The following is a 16686-nucleotide window of genomic DNA, read 5'->3' on the forward strand; positions in this document are numbered from 1 at the left end:
GTTTTTGGTTTTCGGAAGTTCGGATAAAGGATAGTCTACCTGTACCAAGATTTATATGTAGCAAGACTAACTGTACCAATTCTGACTTGGGAGTTTAATTTCTTCTTACACTTTAGAACATTGCTTAATGTGTTTAAACTATACAAAATAAATGGGTTAACAACTGCATTAAAATAGCGCAGATAGGAATAGAACACAAACATTAACCAGAGCAATAAAAATAGCACACAGAGGAAGGAAACTTGGGGCTTGTGAGGAGTTTTGCTTACATCAGGATTGTATACTCATGTATTCAATTGTATTTGAATGCCCTGGGGTCTTCATGTGGATAATACAGCTAATCAGTCTAAGCCTTGTCTATATACAGCTGTGCAACACATGGATTTTCAGAATATTGCATTCCTGTAGACCATTACAGAATCAAATTGCAGATCACGAGGAGACTAGACTTTAATGGACTATATTTGCTTCACTTTTTAACGTGCTCTGCTCGAATATATCCCTGACCAAGCTGATCTTCATGCCCATTCTTCAGGCCCAGACTAACAGCTTGCAATGAAAGCTGGCATAGCTAAATTGTAATGCTATCAGACGTCACAAAGGCACACGTGCTGGCTAAATATATATGAAAACAAATTGATAAAATTAAAGCTAGCGTCCAGTATCATGCAGCTTGGTCATTGGCCTTCTAGCTTTTGCCACTTACGCCACGTGTCAGCTGTGACTCAGTGGTAGCACTCTCACTGCTGGGTCATAAACTACTGGGTTCAAATCCCACTCCAGAGACTTGAGCACATAATCCAGGACAACACTTCAGTGCAGTACTGAGGGAGTGCTGCACTGTTGGAGGTGCCCTCTTTTGGATGAGGCATTAAACTGATGCTCCGTCTGCCCTCTCGGGTGTATGCAAAAGATTCCGTGGCACTATTTAAAGAAGAGCAGGGGATTTCATACATTGACCAGAAGCTTAACCGGACCAGCCATATCAACAGCCTGGTTACAAGAGCAGGACTGGGTATTCTGTGATGAGTAGTTCACCTCCTGACCCTCTCAATGCTTCTCTGCCATATGCAAGATTCAAGTAAAGAACCTGATGAAATATTCACCACTCACCTGGATGGCTGCAGCACGAAGGCAGCTCAACACCATCCAGGATCGAGTAGCCTGCTTGATTGGCACCTCTGCCACTGGACTCAGTATCCACCCCCTCCATCACCGACGCACAAATGGCTGCAGTATGTATTTTAGCAATTCATTGAGCTTACTTCAACAGCACCTCCCAGCCCGTGACCTCTACCACCAAGAAAAACCAGAACAGTAAGACCACTGAACGGAACGACTTCTAAGTCCCCCTCCATGTCACATACCATCCCGACGTGGACATATACCGCTGTTCCTTCATCATCGCTGGGACAAAATCCTGGAACTCCCTCCCTAACAGCACTGTGGGAGTACCTTCACCACATGGACAGCAACGCTTCAAGAAGAAGGCTTACCAGCAGCTACTTGGGGCAACTAGGGATGGACAGTAAATGCCGGCCTTGCTAATGTTGCTCAGGTCCCAACAACAAATAAAAACAAATATTGCTACTCTTACAAATGTGAAAATGTCAGGCAATTGTAAAGTCACTATAATACCTCGCAATTCTCACAAAAACTGTCATTTATTTTTCTTGTATAGAAGCAACAACTATTAACGACAACAGTTTAAAAGACTTTCTTTTTATTTCAGGGATCTGAGTCTAAATCCAGCTCAGAATGAAAGTCCCCTCTCTCAGCTGTCTATAAGGATCCGACCTGAAATGAGTTGAGGCAGTGTCAACCCAGTTCCTAGTGGTGTGGACCCATTGCGCAAACTGTCCATAATTCAGCTAAATGGTGCTAAATTGCAATCTCACTCAGAGTACATAATGATGCTTGGCATGGGAAGCCGAAATGTCATATTGGTGCAGTATGGGTTGTTTTTCTGAGGCTGGGGGGTAAGGATCATCAATGGAGCTCCAGTATGCTTATTCTGCATCTTCTATATCTGACATGGGATACTGGGTGACCAAAGTGGAAAACTGGTCTATTTCAGCACCACCATTCGATGAGTGCCCAAATGAACTAAACTCTCCATGAGCAGCTATGTGAGAACTGAATGGTGGAGATGTGGGGATTGATTGATAATCTGGAGTTAACATTGGAAATCAGAGATTAGTTGGGTTGGGTAGAATCTACAAATGGGTAGATTGTAATTAGATCAGTGGGCATAGAGGGCTGAGTGGCCTTGTAGTAATCTATCTTTTCTTTTATTCTCATGTAAGTTTTTTTTTTAAATGTCAAACGTGCACAGCGCAGAAAGGTTTAGCAATCCACTGTAAGCTCCTTTTTCGCTTTAGTTACACAGTGAACCTGTGATTGAAGGCTACTTTTTACACATTGCCCTACAGATTACATAATTTCTCCAAAGAACACAATAGTTAAACTCCTAATCAGAACGATTTCTGCTTAAGAACATGGGATGTTTTATTTATTATTTGTTTCAGTAGCGTACAATTCATGTCAAGCATTATTTGCCGTGATTATCGTGGTGCCATAGCTGGAGTGTAATCCTGTGATCTAGGGTCATCATGTACCTGTTGTTCCAGAATTGACCTTTTGTGTCCCCATCAATATCCCACAGTCACATGAATTAACATAAAGATCAGGATTGTTTGTTTTCCAGTTTTCTCCTGGAATCAGTCATTCAATGCAAGTTCCACAGTTCCTGGCAGCTCTTCAGTACCATAGCCAAGTAGTCATTCTTCATTTTGACAGCGAGCATCAGCAGGCTGTTTGATCATGGAGAACACAACTAACCAAGGCTGACCCTGTCTTCGCCTGACATCCACACTTTTCAGCAGGGACACTGGATAGAAGTGAGAGCCTCAGATGATTTTTCTGCCTCTCGCTCACCCAGAGGAATTAGGCCATTTGTAGAATCCCTATTTTGATCAGCTAATTTAGCACAGAATGGGGATTGAAGCTGGGAATTTTCTGGTCCGGGTGGTTCCTTAACACACTAGGCAGTGCATTTACCCCATAAGCCATTGGGGGAGCCCCAAATAAGATGATGGCTTTGTTCTCAACATTGTTTAGTTGGAGGAAATTGCGGCTCAGTAACAGGGATAGTGCACCATGGTCTGTCACAGAGGATGTCATTTGTGACTTTGGTTAGAGCCGTTGAAGTGCTGTGGTAGGGGCGGAAACCTAATTGGAGATATTCAAACAAGGATTTGCAGGAAGGTGGGTACGGATTTGGGAGATGGCAACACATTTAATGATCTTGGAGAGCAAAGGGAGATTGGAGATTGGTAGAAGTTTGTAAGGACAGATGAGTCAAGGGTCGATTTTTTGAGGAAGGGCGGGTGATGACAGCTGGTTTGAAGGAGAGGAATAGTACTTGAGGAAAGTGAACCATTCGCAATCAGCTAGCATGGTGGGGGGCAGGAAGGAAAGTTGTGTGGTTAGCGGTTTAGTGGGAATGGGGTGCAGGTGGTGGTTCTCATGGACGAGATGAACTCGGAGAGGACATGAGGGGAAATGGGAGAGAAACTAGAGAGAAGTGAGTTCAGGAGTAGGGCAGGGGAACCTAGGGGGAGGTTTGCCTTTGGGTAAGGGGAAGAGAGAGAAGCAGCAGAGATAGCTAAACAAATGGTCTCAATCTCAGTGACAAAGAAGACCATGAGCACTTGTTGGAGGTGACTGTGGAGGGGGCAGGGAAGAGGGGTTTAAGGAGATGGTTGGTAGTGGAGAAGAGAAGCCAGGGGTTATCTTTGCTTTTGGAGTGGTGGGAGGTTTTGGCAGAGGTGGTGAGGCCCAATAGCACTTAATGTGGTTGAGCAGTTTGGCAACACAACTTTATAAGGCTCAGCGCACAACACATCAACATACAAATTACAACTATTATTATTATCCCTTGCATCATCCACGCTCCCCACCCGGTTTTCCCTAGCAACCAATCAAGCCATCCCCCTGTGCTTGTGGGTTGATGGAGCTTCTTTATTTCTTCTTGGATATGATTTGCTAGGCTTGTGATATTCTCGGAGCTACCTGGGACATATGTACAGCAGTCTGTCCCGATCAGGGCACAGGTGCCTCCTTGCGCCGCCAACAGATAATCTAGGGCCATCCTATTCTGTAAGGCGGTGGTCCGGATCGCCACCATTTCGGCACTCATTTCTCTCAGGGACTCAGCTGTATCGTTGGCTATTTGTTCGAGCACTGCTGCCATGTTTATGGATTCCCTTGCTATTTTTCCTGTTCTGTACCAGGGGAATGCTATAGCCCAGAATCTTTCGGTTTCCGTAATAGCTCTCTTAACACGCTTGGCTGGTTGCCATAACAACTGGTACCCATAGTGGTGGGTTAGGGAGGATAAATGATGGATGTATGGTACTACGTATCCTATATAGCATGACCCAGTCCAGGTTCATGGAAGCCATGGATACGCCTTATATCCGCAAATGAAATAGGTATTATTATAGGCCTCAAATTTGTTCCAAAGTTGGTACATGATCCCAGGTATTCCCCTCCAGGGTAGATTGCTAGTCCGGTTTAGCACTTCGGATAAATTAAACGTTCCCACGTAGGGCCATTCTAGGGCACCTGGTGGTTTAGTACTGGTTTTGGTTAAAGTGTAATTATACTTGCACTTACTCCATCCAACCACTAACCCTGTCTCATCATAGTTTACCAAGCAGACTTCCCCCTCTGCATTGTTTAGTTTTCCCCCTGTGCTGACTAATAGCTCTTCTGGATAACTTCGATTATCGTACTGGGGATGAAACCATCCTTTAAAGTTCGTGGGGTTATACCCTGCCTGTTTCCACTCATGTTCCAGCTGACCTGGATTCAAGCTATTTTGGGTTTGTATGGTATCCTCCTTATTCCAGGTGGTATTAGAGTATAATAACCACCCTACCATCTCCTCTACCTTAAAGGGGATAGGCCTTAATGGGATTCCTCCCCCTGTATGGGTGGGCACATGGGCGCACACCCAGCAGGAGCTTTGGCCCATTTTTTTCGCATAGACATTGTGGTAAACCACTGTTTGTATACTGTTTGCATTCCATTGTGTACATGCCTGGACATGCCTCGGCTGACTCCTCCCACAAGTCCTAGTATAAAGGTGACTGCTCCCCAGCCCTTTGTATTTCTGGACCGGTCGACCACTCGAGGCAGACCTCCATTCTTTTGTTAATAAAAGCCTTTAGTTACTCTTCTAACTCTCAGTCTTTTATGAGTAATTGATAGCGCATCAATTTTATTAACAAAATTTTTATAATGGAAAAGATCCTCACACCAGCATGCCTGGACTTAGGTCATCGGGAGGCGGACTCATCCACCAAGTTTACTCACTGGCTTAAGTGTTTTGAAAAATTCCTGACCGCCTCCGAAGCAATCAAATTGGAAGAGGACAAACTGGATGTCCTGACCTCCAAAGTGAACCACCGAGTGTACTCGGTCATCCAAGACGCGACCTCGTACGCGGATGCTATCAAGCTCCTCAAGGACCAGTACACGCGCCCAGTGAACGAAGTGTACGCCAGGCACCTTCTGGGGAGTCGTAAGCAACAACCTGGGGAATCGACCGTGGAATATCTTCAGGCACTGTCCGTGCTTGGCCGGGCCTGTGGGTGTAAGGATGTAAAGGCCGCTGTGTACACAGAGGAACTTATCCGGGACGCTTTTGTAGCGGGCCACAGATCCAATTACACCCGACAGCGACTGTTGGAGCAGAGTGACCTCAACCTCAACAAGGCCTCTGAACTCGCACTATCATTGGATGCAGCCTACCAGGGCATGGATGCCTACTCCTCTGCACCGTGGACGCCGCGGGGAATGACAGCCTGGGACACGGTAGGACCGCCTCATAGCGCCGTGCCACCCCAGCCACACCCCAGCAATGGCCCAACTACCGCAGCAGTGTCCCAAGGCCAGACAGCAGTGCCCCAAGGCCAGAAATGCTACTTCTGTGGCCAGGCAAAACACCCCAGAGCGCGCTGCCCGGCGAAAAACGCGATCTGCTCGGGCTGCGGGAAGAAGGGACACTACGCTAGCATCTGCAGGGCCAAAGCCACCCCGAACCCCAGCAGCGCCGCGTGTGGGCCATGCGGGCCACCATCTTGGGCCTCCTCGGCCATGTGCGAATCACCGGTACAGCAGCCATTTTGGACGCCTCCAGCCACATGGGGATCATGGACGCCGCCATCTTGGACAACAGCCGGGACGCAGCAGGCCCCCGACACCGCCTCATCTGATACCCGCAGTGACACACCGACCCCTACGCTGGCATCCGTTACACTGGACCAAGCGAGACCGCACCAACTGGCCAGTTCCACAATGGACATTAAGGTAAATGGTCACGATACAATCTGCCTTTTTGACTCTGGGAGCACGGAGAGCTTCATCCACCCTGACACGGTGCGGCGTTGCTCTCTCCCAGTCCTGCCTGCGCACCAGCGGATTTCTATGGCCTCCGAGTCCCAGTCAGCGGACATTGGCGGCTACTGCGTGGTGACACTCATAGTAGACGGGACTGTGTACGATAATTTTAAACTTCTGGTCCTGCCCGACCTCTGCGCTGCCGTTCTACTGGGGTTAGATTTTCAGTGCCACCTTAAAAGTGTTACGATGGCGTACGGTGGACCCCTCCCCCCACTCACAGTCCGCAGCCAGCAGCTTCCAAATTGCCCGCCGCGCACCAGGTGCAACCTCTCCACACTCCGAGTCACCCCCCCCCCACTCTTTGCTAACCTCACCCCCGACTGTAAGCCCATCGCCACAAAGAGCAGGCGATACAGCGCCGGGGACAGGGTTTTCATTAAAACCGAAGTGGAGCGGCTCCTGAAGGAAGGGATTATTGAGGGCAGCACCAGCCCCTGGCGAGCCCAGGTTGTGGTCGTTAAGACCGGCGAGAAGCAGCGCCTGGTCATCGACTACAGCCAGACAATAAATCGCTACACCCTACTGGACGCTTACCCACTCCCCCGCATAGCTGATATGGTCAATCAGATCGCGCAGTACCGCGTCTTCTCGACCATTGACCTGAAATCAGCGTACCACCAACTCCCTATCTGCCCTGAGGACCGCCAGTATACTGCCTTTGAGGCAAACGGCCGCCTCTATCACTTCCTTAGGGTTCCCTTTGGCGTCACCAACGGGGTCTCCGTCTTCCAAAGGGAGATGGACCGGATGGTCGATCAAAATGCGTTGCAAGCCACTTTCCCATACCTGGACAATGTGACCATCTGCGGCCGTGACTTGCAGGACCATGACGCAAACCTCGAAAAATTCCTCCGCACCGCCCAACTCCTGAACCTGACATATAACAAGGAGAAGTGCATATTCCGCACAAACCGCCTCGCCATCCTTGGCTGTGTTGTGGAACACGGAGTCATCGGTCCCGACCCCGACCGGATGCGTCCCCTTATGGAACTCCCACTGCCCCACTGCCTCAAGGCCCTGAAGAGGTGCCTAGGGTTTTTCTCCTATTACGCCCAGTGGGTCCCCTACTATGCGGACAAGGCCCGTCCGCTGATCAAGTCCACCTCTTTTCCCTTGACGGCAGAGGCCCGCTTAGCCTTCCACCGTATCAAGGAGGACATCGCCAAAGCCACCATGCACGCAGTGGACGAATCCATCCCCTTCCAGGTGGAAAGCGACGCGTCCGACTTTGCCCTGGCCGCTACCCTCAATCAGGCGGGGAGACCCGTGGCCTTCTTTTCACGAACCCTCCAGGGCCCGGAGACCAGACACTCCGCTGTTGAGAAGGAGGCCCAGGCTATTGTGGAGGCTGTGCGTCATTGGAGGCACTACCTGGCCGGAAAACGATTTACCCTGCTCACTGACCAGCGTTCAGTCACTTTCATGTTTAACAACAAGCAGAGGGGCAAAATCAAAAATGACAAGATCTTGAGGTGGAGAATCGAACTTTCCACCTACAATTACGAGATCTTGTACCGGCCCGGGAAGCTCAACGAACCCCCGGATGCTCTATCGCGTGGCACCTGCGCCAGCGCGCAGATCGATAGACTACGGGCCCTCCACAATGACCTCTGCCACCCGGGGGTCACCAGGTTCTTCCACTTCGTCAAGGCCCGCAACCTACCTTACTCCATTGAGGAGGTCAGGACCATGACCAGGAACTGCCAAGTCTGCGCTGAGTGCAAACCGCACTTTTATAAACCAGACAGGGCTCACCTGATAAAAGCCACTCGCCCCTTCGAGCGCCTGAGCGTCGATTTTAAAGGGCCTCTCCCCTCCTCCGACCGCAACGTGTACTTCCTCAATATTATTGATGAGTACTCCCGTTTCCCGTTCGCCATCCCCTGCCCGGACATGACCAGTGCCACGGTCATTAAATGCCTAAATGACCTCTTCACCCTGTTCGGTTTCCCCAGCTATATCCATAGCGACCGGGGCTCATCGTTTATGAGCGACGAACTCCGTCAGTACCTGCTAACTAGGGGTATTGCCACAAGCAGGACCACTAGTTACAACCCCCGGGGGAACGGACAGGTGGAAAGAGAAAATGCGACAGTTTGGAAGGCCGCCCTGCTAGCCTTAAAGTCTAGGGGCCTTCCAACCTCCCGCTGGCAGGATGTGCTACCCGATGCGCTCCACTCTATTCGGTCACTGCTCTGCACTGCCACTAACGCCACCCCTCATGAGAAAATGTTTGTCTTCCCAAGGAAGTCCACATCGGGGACATCGCTACCGCCATGGCTGACGTCCCCAGGGCCGGTCCTACTGAGAAGACACGTAAGGACCCATAAAACGGACCCCCTGGTCGAGAGGGTTGACCTCCTCCACGCCAACCCCCAGTACGCTTACATTGCGTACCCGGACGGGCGGGAGGACACAGTCTCCATAAGAGACCTTGCACCCTCGGGGGCTGCAGTAACCCACTACCCACTACCACCCCCCCCCACGATCCGATATCCAGCCCCAGCAGACGGCAGGCCTGGGTCCCGCGACCCGCTCAACATCTACGAGGACGACACGCCAGCGCCACAGCCTACGCGGGACTTGATGCCGGAAGCTTCACTACCCCTGCCGTCGCCACGCCGATCACAGCGGCAGACAAGACCTCCGGAGAGACTCCAATACACTAACTTTTAATACACTTCACCCCGCCGGACTCAATTTTAAACAAGGGGTGAATGTGGTAAACCACTGTTTGTATACTGTTTGCATTCCATTGTGTACATGCCTGGACATGCCTCGGCTGACTCCTCCCACAAGTCCTAGTATAAAGGTGACTGCTCCCCAGCCCTTTGTATTTCTGGACCGGTCGACCACTCGAGGCAGACCTCCATTCTTTTGTTAATAAAAGCCTTTAGTTACTCTTCTAACTCTCAGTCTTTTATGAGTAATTGATAGCGCATCAGACATATGACATATACAGAAAGGTATTTACATGCAATCCTCTCTCTTTACGTAAATGGGGTACCGCACTTCCCGTGACAATATAAAATAACGCCATTACCCATAATACTCTAAACATGATTAATATATCACTACAGTCCAGTCTTTACAGGAATTTGATGACAAAGGGTATGCAGATCACCTGTAAAACAGATTCAGAAAGTAGCCAGTCAGTCGTCTTTATATACTTTCAATTGTGTCCAATGCTTCCATACTCCTGATGTAAGCCCCCAAAGTGTGGACTAAGTGATATACAAAGTCGACAACACTGGCTTGTTGTAAGAAAGACAGACCCAATAATTGAAGTAAAAACGGTTTATTCAGGCCTGGGGAGCTATGGCTCTTGCGTCCCGACACAAGGCTCCAACTCCCCCGAATCTCTTGAGGTTTACACAGTTATACACATATTCCGAGACCTCCTATTCCAGAGGTCCAATCGATTTAAAAGTCTATACATTAATCACTAACTAGGTGTGTCTAACTGCTACAAGGTAACCAATAACATAAGTTTCACTTTTCACTGCAGGGGCCTGTGGACCCTCTGATTTCTTGGAAATGAGTCATCAGGTCATGTGATTTCTGAGAAACGAGTCCCTCTCTTGACCACTACTAAGTTTCGTTTTTCCAGAAAAGGGTTATGTCAGTGTCTCTTTTTGTAAGTTTCATCTCTCTAAACTGGTATGGTCATTTCTGCAATTAAACATACGAGTAATTAGTACATTTCATCTTTAAACATTTTGCTGCGCAATTGCGTTCTACTAAACGTGCCCTGTTATGCTCATTTTTAAATCTTACTTCAGTCCCTCCTTTTGACCTTTTGGACAATTGTTCCAAAACAGGTCAACATGTATGTCCACTGCCTGGTGTCTGCCAGAGCGTGCACTCCCTGGCCTTCTACCAGTCTAGGTTATACATGTATATATCCTATCAATTTGGAGGCCGACTTCCCCCCCCTGTGGTATGGTGGTCTTTCCTTTACAGTGGGCTTTCCTTTAGGGTGGTCTTTCCTTTATGCATTCCTTCCGGTGTAACCATTCCCGGGGCCCCTTAGACCCTGCATTAATGGTTTAGGCTTTCTGCTCAAGCTTGTCCCTCATTCCCACGTGGGGTGTGTGACGTGCCAATTCGAGACTGTCATCACACACCAATCCTCATTCACCACCCTCCTTCTGCCACCCTCCATCTTACGGTTGGCCGGCCCGGTCTTTAATTACCATGCCCAATTAATCCCATATAATTTCAGGGCTTCCCATCGCGTCTTACACCATTTGCCTTGGAGAGGCGGGGGAGTTGTCCATTCTTAACATCGCTACCTGCCCCTCCTCAGGCTCTACTTCTTTCACCGCACCAATTTCAGCCTTACTCATTCTGGCACAAAGGCACTGGAGAAATAAAAATACACAATATATCAGAATAACAATCAAGAGGAATATCATTATGCCTTGTATCACTGAGGCGCCCACAGTCCCCGACCATCCTGGTCCCCAATTATCAAAATATGAGGAAGTGGGTGAGTTTCCTCTAATGTTGTACTAATGTCTTTTTGTTGTTTCTTTAAGCCTTCTTCTATTTTATGATAGTACTTTAAAATTTCCTTTGTTTCCTGCCGTAACTTCTGCCAAGCTTCCTCTAACTTAGGAATTGCCTTGGGCTCTGGTATGACATAAGTTTCAACCCTTTTTAGTAAGTCTCATATTATCAAATGACCAGGTTTTCCTATCTGTATAGGTATCTTTAGACCAATACAGCGGTTTGGTTGGGGAATGGTATAAGCCATATCTTGATATTCATATTTCTGTTCAATTGTGGTGACACAACAGGTCCCATTGTTCCTTGATGCTACCCAGGTCCGGTGTATCCCCTTGGGTGTACCTCGAGGGTGCAATTGGTAATTTTCGCAAATCCGCACTCGGATGTGTCTCCCTCGGTGGGGCGTGAGTGCACACCCATGTCCTTGCCTTGTGGTGGCACCTGTCCACTACCACCCCCCTTTAGGTTTCATTCTTCTGTTTATTATCTTCATCCCTTTCCCAAAGCACCTTGGTAGGGACATCATGATATTTAACCAACTTTCCCTTTGTACTTCTCCTATATTAATCACGTCGTATCGGAGTTGTCCCCCTTCTGGGAATTGTGGGATGGCCAGTACAAAGCCAATCATCTTAGTCCATGGGGTCAGACAATCGCCTGCCCGGTATACTTGTCCCATTTTACATCCCTTGTATAGGCTTTTATTTGTGTCAATCCAAGGTTCCAGATCCTTATTAGTAATCCAATCAGGGATCTGTCCATTATTTATTTGCCTCATGTTATGCTGAGCATTCGACAATATCCATGAGCCCTACGTGGCACATATTAGTTCCTTATCGGTTTGGCGAGAAGCATTATTAAGTCTATCAATAATTGTATTGATTGTTTCTGCATGGGGGGCTACTATCTCTTCCACCCCCGACAATTGCATTATTGTTTGGTTTCCCTGCCAGTGTCAATTGCCGGCTATTTCCAGTAGCTTGTTTTAGTAACTTCTCTATTTTTGCTTGTAATTCTTCTACTCCTTCATTTACTCCCTCTATGTCCAAGCTATTAACTGTTGCTAACCCGGCCGCATACCCTGCTCCGGTCGCTTCCAATACTCCCCGTTTCTTACATCTTTGTAAGACAGGTTTTTCCTGTGGATCCTCTAAGTGTTTTACCCACAGGGAGTTCCAGGTTTGTTTTGTATCTCAAAAGTACTCATATTAATGGCAAGCTTAGTAACTCTATGTGCTACACTAAAATACACCTCATCCTGTGTTCTCCTTATTACTAATCCCCCTCGATAATGGCAATACTTATATTTATCCCTAGAATCAAGGCGAGGACGCTCCATCTCATTCCGGATGTCCAATGTTCCTGTAATTACAAAAAGGGGGCTGGTCGTCACCAGCCAGTTAGAATTATTCTGCTCTTATCCATTTTATCAGTTCAAAATGCTGTACATCTGCTGCATTTCTTGTTCTGTGGCTCTGTCCCCAGACATACCTGAAGATGCAAACTATGGCATATAATATTATCATCATACACAGCCTATTATCATTGATATATGTAGTAACTCCCCTTCCCATTCTTTATATCTTCTAGTATACTCCTCACTCTGTCAAAAAGGGCACCATCTCTGGTTTACTCATTGTCTTTCTTATATATTTTTAACTGAGTCCAGTGTTTCCACCTTCCTTTACCCGTTCCAGACCCATCTACATGAGCACATGTGTCATTATTCATTAATACTTCATAAGGTCCTGACCATCTGGGTGCTAGCACTAGTTTGGCTGGTATTATTTCTGCTATCACTTTGCTATCTATTGCTAAGACCTCCTTCTGGTCGTCCCGTGTATCCTGTTCTCGATCCCGTATAATCTGTTGGTCTTTGGCCTCATGCCTCTAACTATCTGTCCAGATTTATCTTTGGGTAACAGGACAGCCTCCCCAGCAGTCTCCCTGCCGTTTGAGACGATGCTGCAATTAGTTTATAAAATAACTTCCATTTATCAAATCCTAATTTTCCTTCTATCACTGTGGGGAAATATTAACTCAACATTAAGAAACTTAAATTTAATAATGTCCAATATCTTTAAATTCTATTCAGTAATACTGAACTTGTTGCTTGGTGAACTCAAACAGCTGTCAGTGGAAAGGGTTAACTCCTTCGCAGGCTTTTGAAGGTGGAGCTAAACATTATTGCGTCACTTCACGCAACCCAAAAAAATCCCTGACTGAAAGACAGTTGTGGTTTCACACTTTGATTCAACATGAACATTTGGGCTTCATTGGTCAGATTCCCTCTCTCAATTGCTCGTTTAGCTGCCCATCCTCTTGTGTGCTTTAATTTATTATTATGCACTCTTTGGGTAGGAGAGAGGTTCCTACTAATTCCTTGGTTATATTCTTGTCTCTTACGGGTCCTCCTCCTGGTGTCATATATCCCTGCCTACTCCCGCTATCATGTAATCAGACACCACCCCAAAGGCATTCCGACTATCTATATAGGTTTACACTTTTTCCTTTGGCTACCCCCCTTTGATCAAATCCTGTATAGGCTGGGCCATTTCTACTTTGTTTCCCGGGCCTGCCTGTTTGTTTGACTTATAATCTGGGGGCCAGTACACTTCATTCGCTTTAGGGTCGACTAAAGCTCCTACTTCTCGCAGTATATCTATCCCTAGGATTGTTCCTTCGGTGTTCTCGCATACCCACAACTGTGTAGGTATTATTATACATCCAATTTCTAGTAAGACTGTTTCGCTCTTATAAGCCCTGATTCTTCGTCCACCGATTCCTGCTATACTAACTGAAAGTTTCGTTCGGGGCAAGGGTAAGTCTGTCAATGCGATTGTGGCTCCTGTGTCTATTAACATTTTGCACTGTCGGCCCCCTACCAATGCGTCAACAAACATCCTCGGATCCCCCTCCCCTCTCTGGCGCAGTCCCTTCCTGCTGCCATCCCTAGAAGCTTGCGAGCAATCAAAGCACGCAGCCAGTCCTAATGCCCCTCCCATCTGTTTTTGGGCATTTGTCTCTTCCCTTGTGTCACTATGTATCCTAGGTCGACTACTTCATCCTTCCCTACCTATACCTTTCTAAGGTTTAACTCTAGTCCCGCCTTCTATAAGGCTTCCAGTACTATAGTCAATTAAATATTGTAGAGGGACCTGCCACTATCGGATATTCTTGCGGAGTTGAGTTATCTTATTCAATTTGGACTACACCAATTTACATCAACCAGAATTTCACTGTGGCCACAATGAAAGTCTGGTTTTAATAGGTTAATTTACCTCATAACTCCAAGGTTAGATCTTAGACTGAAACTTAACCTTTCATTAAACAAACTTTTTGTTGCTCTTCTCAGTTTTTACACTTCAGCTTAACTCAAATTGTAATAGGTTTTTTTCATTCTGAGGGCACAATCTTATTTGCACATTCTTAAACTTCCAAAATCCCAGACAAGACAAAGGGGTTAAATGCTTTTACTTTAACACAGAGAAGTGGGTGGAGTTACAACACACAGCAGACATTTCTTTTTCTTAACAGACAGATTTTCAGACAAAGGAATATTGTATCCTCTTAAACATTCCTAATCAGGAAAACATCCACACTCACACATTTTTATACAAACTGTAATTCCAGCATATGTCTAAGGTTCCTTTCATTCCTCTTGTTTTACTTGTCTCGGTACAGATGCTAATAACTTCCATGTTGGTAAAGCTTTAAGTTTATCTTTTCCTTCCTTTTTAAATCTGTGACTCAACAGCTTTCCCTAGTTTCCAAATCCCTGTTTGTTTTTTTTTGCTGGGGTTTCAAGTTGGTTCGCCTGCAAATTAGATCTTTTTCCTTCTTTATCTCTCCCTTCTGTTTCAATTCCTTACATTATCTGTTGCCTCTTTATCTTTAGCTCCTCCCCACCAAGCCTTTGGCTCTCTGCACTGTTTCTTTTTATTTTCCAGGAGTCGGGTTATAGAATCCAGGTCCCTTGAGGATTCTTCTTCCACCCTCTTAGTCATAACTAACTGCTATGTTTAATGCTTAATTCACGGTATTGGTGAATTAGGTTTGTACGCTACGTTGTTCGCCCCTATAGCGTCACCTTAGTTAGTTTCTTGCTTTCTGTTAGTCACTTCGTTTTGTTAGACACACACCAACCCTTTAGTTCCGAGGTTTTGGTACTGTGGGGTCTGTAGCTCCCGGCGTCCTACTTGATCCTGGCCGTCACATGGGACTACTGTCCTCTTAATTCAGGCTCAGGCTAGGTGCTGGGGACAGACCTCACCCTTGTCCGTTCTAACCTCTTTATGACCGTAGGGTTTTATCTCATTCACTCACCACGGTGCACCCATTCATTCAATTGTTGAGATTTCGCCGTCTCACGGATTTTAGGGAACTACCTGCCCCTAACTGAGGTATCACCGCCTCATGGTCCTTAGGGAACTACCTGCCCCAAAAGTTGGTAGGGAACTACCTGCCCCTACTGAGGTTTTCCCGCCTCACGGTCCTTAGGGAACTACCTGCCCCAAAGGTTGGTAGGGAACTACCTGCCCCTACTGAGGTTTTCCCACCTCACGGTCCTTAGGGAACTACCTGCCCCAAAGGTTGGTAGGGAACTACCTGCCCCTACTGAGGTTTTCCTGCCTCACGGTCCTTAGGGAACTACCTGCCCCAAAGGTTGGTAGGGAACTACCTGCCCCTACTGAGGTTTTCCCGCCTCACGGTCCTTAGGGAACTACCTGCCCCAAAGGTTGGTAGGGAACTACCTGCCCCTACCCCTACTGCAGTTTACTTTTTAACCGCCTTCAATTAAAGGTGTCTTTCTTTTTATAGTTCTTTTATACGTCGATTCTGACTCAACGTCTCGCCAGCGATTAACCCCTAATTTTACAGGTGGTAATTAAAACATACTCACCCGTCTTAGGTTAACGCTGTCCGAGAGTCTGGTTCAGAACGCATATCCTATCCTCGTCGCCAATTGATGTAAGCCCCCAAAGTGTGGACTAAGTGATATACAAAGTCGACAACACTGGCTTGTTGTAAGAAAGACAGACCCAATAATTGAAGTAAAAACGGTTTATTCAGGCCTGGGGAGCTATGGCTCTTGCGTCCCGACACAAGGCTCCAACTCCCCCGAATCTCTTGAGGTTTACACAGTTATACACATATTCCGAGACCTCCTATTCCAGAGGTCCAATCGATTTAAAAGTCTATACATTAATCACTAACTAGGTGTGTCTAACTGCTACAAGGTAACCAATAACATAAGTTTCACTTTTCACTGCAGGGGCCTGTGGACCCTCTGATTTCTTGGAAATGAGTCATCAGGTCATGTGATTTCTGAGAAACGAGTCCCTCTCTTGACCACTACTAAGTTTCGTTTTTCCAGAAAAGGGTTATGTCAGTGTCTCTTTTTGTAAGTTTCATCTCTCTAAACTGGTATGGTCATTTCTGCAATTAAACATACGAGTAATTAGTACATTTCATCTTTAAACATTTTGCTGCGCAATTGCGTTCTACTAAACATGCCCTGTTACGCTCATTTTTAAATCTTACTTCACTCCTTTACCCCTTATGTCTAGACAGGCACAGGTATCCCCACTGATTATGATTTCATATGGCCCACTCCATTTTGGGGCGAACCCTGGTTTGCTGGGCAGAGTTTTCACCATGACTTTACTACCCGCTGAGGGAACATAAGCCGTCATTGTGAGC

The 16686-nt window shown here is 46.9% G+C and overlaps 1 long non-coding RNA gene across 1 annotated transcript in view; it reads right to left on the reverse strand.

Annotated features, from left to right (window-relative positions):
* Positions 1-9753: 9753 nt before the first annotated feature.
* The window catches only part of LOC147121847 (uncharacterized), a 33835-nt gene continuing 26902 nt past the window's right edge, over positions 9754-16686 (reverse strand). The window contains exon 2 of the long non-coding RNA XR_015077631.1: positions 9754-16422. This is a non-coding gene — a long non-coding RNA (uncharacterized LOC147121847). The remainder of the gene's footprint in view (positions 16423-16686) is intronic.

The sequence above is a fragment of the Somniosus microcephalus genome, chromosome 3, assembly GCF_052327205.1.
Source record: "Somniosus microcephalus isolate GS21.2 chromosome 3, FLI_Smic_1.0, whole genome shotgun sequence".
Classification (NCBI taxonomy): Eukaryota; Metazoa; Chordata; class Chondrichthyes; order Squaliformes; family Somniosidae; genus Somniosus; species Somniosus microcephalus.